We start from the raw sequence: 2,130 nt of genomic DNA on the forward strand, positions 1-2,130 counted from the left end.
GATTTTATTAGATATAATCTCCTATATCACATAGCTACTATGTTAGAAAAACTGCAGAAGTCATCTCCCTTGTACTTACATACAAGATTCTACTAGTTTTGAAAATGGTGATGTGCGTATAGTCCAGTGTGTCTCATAAGAAAAATCTGTACCGTTGATACTGTGTTTTGATAGTTAAAGAACTACTCTTTTCTTCTGTTTACACATTAGCTCCGGATCAGTAGTGGGTTCATTCTATGATTTATCTGTTATCTCATATTGATAAACATTATAATGTGTGTGTGATCATAATCATCATTGTTTTGCATCTTCCATCCATGCTAATGTGGGTTGGAGAAGTCATCACTGAATTAGCACTAATATGGTAAGGACTTTCTCCAAGTGGGTATTGCTAAGTGATATGATGCTGCACATAAAGGTAAGGGGGACTGATCTTATACCCCTGCTTTCATCCAACCCTTTAACTTAGATTCTGTCAGTGTTCTCTACTAATAACCAACTACCAGGTCTCTCCCTGGTGATTTTTCCATTTGGTAGTTTTGTACTGACTATCAGAAGAGTTCCATTTTTGATAATAAATTTTGGGAGAGATGCTAGCATCTCATTTGTACTCATTTGTAGCTCATTTAACCACATTGCATCACTGTCATGTTTGTTTAGATTCCAGATCCTAACCCAGACCATTTTGGGAAATAGCTTTTATGACTTTGGTGGTATGGCTTTTCATGCTACAATGTATTGCTTGAGGGTTTAGTGCAAACTTGTCATCGATGATGGCTCTTTGTTCCTAGAAATTTCCAATTGTAATGAAGTTTCACATTTACAGCTTACAGTAAATGATTTAAAATAAATATATTTTAATTGTTGTGTGAGAAAGTATATATAATCTCATTATAAAATATAGTGTCTTTCAAAAACATCCTATATTTGAAACTATATCTCATGTTTAAGAAAAACAAAAGCATTTTATATATTTTCAATTTTGATGAACGCTGACACTTTGTCTTCCTTACTCACACCTACCTTTTCTTTTGTTAGTCACTTTCTGTCTCCCTCTCCCACTTTTTCTTTACTTTTTTTGTTAGACGCTGGCAAACAATTTCTATCTCTCCCTCACTTCCCCTCTCACACAGACACATACATCAACACACAATTTCTCTCTCACCCTCGCATGCTTATGCACACTTTCACTTCGTCAAGTAAGCAAACTTCAAAATTGGTAAAAGTTAGGGTTGAAAATTGATTTTTACAGCTATATGCGGGTGCCTCTGAGAGAAAAAGTTGACGGAAATGGAGCTAGGGTCATGACGAATGTCTTAAAATTTGAGCGACATGCATGCTAATTTGTGGATGTGCATAAATTACATTCACATATAGACTTCCACAGCTAAAATCCAAGTACATCCTGAAAAAAGTTTTGTCTTTCCTCACAAAAACTTCTAAAAGTTCATATAAATACACCAGTGTAGTTATATGAACTTTTGAAAATCTTTGTGAGGAAAGACAACTTTTTTCAGGATGTACTTGGATTTTACCTGTGGAGGTCTACTTTATTATGAACTTGTATCTGTTGAGGGAAGTAAAAGACCATTTCAAATATATATATCTTTTTAAATACTTTTAAATGATTTTAAATTATTTAAAAAGTATTTTAATCTTGAAATAAATTCTTTTAGTCGGTGGACAATTATTTTATTTTATCTTCATATTACTTATATTTGTGTAGTAGGATTGGTATTTTGAATTTTAGTTGCTTTGATTAAACCTTTTGTATTCAATTAAAAAATATATATTATTACCTTATATTTTTAACTCGGATTAGATATATTTGTATTTTATTAGAATATATGTATTTTTTACATTGTGTGTTTTATGTTTACATATTATTTATATTATATATTTTTTTCTTATGTGCTTGTGGACCATGATGTATTTTTTATATATGATTGATTGTTTGTGGGATGTTGTTATATTGAGTCGTTGACCCAATTGTAATGTTTTTATTCTGTCACTAACGCTTTTTTATGTATATATGTATGTATATATGTATATATGTATATATGTATATATATATATATATGTATATATGTATATACATGTATATATGTATATATATGTATGTATATATAT

The sequence above is a fragment of the Octopus bimaculoides genome, chromosome 3, assembly GCF_046866305.1.
Source record: "Octopus bimaculoides isolate indiv1 chromosome 3, ASM4686630v1, whole genome shotgun sequence".
NCBI lineage: Eukaryota > Metazoa > Mollusca > Cephalopoda > Octopoda > Octopodidae > Octopus > Octopus bimaculoides.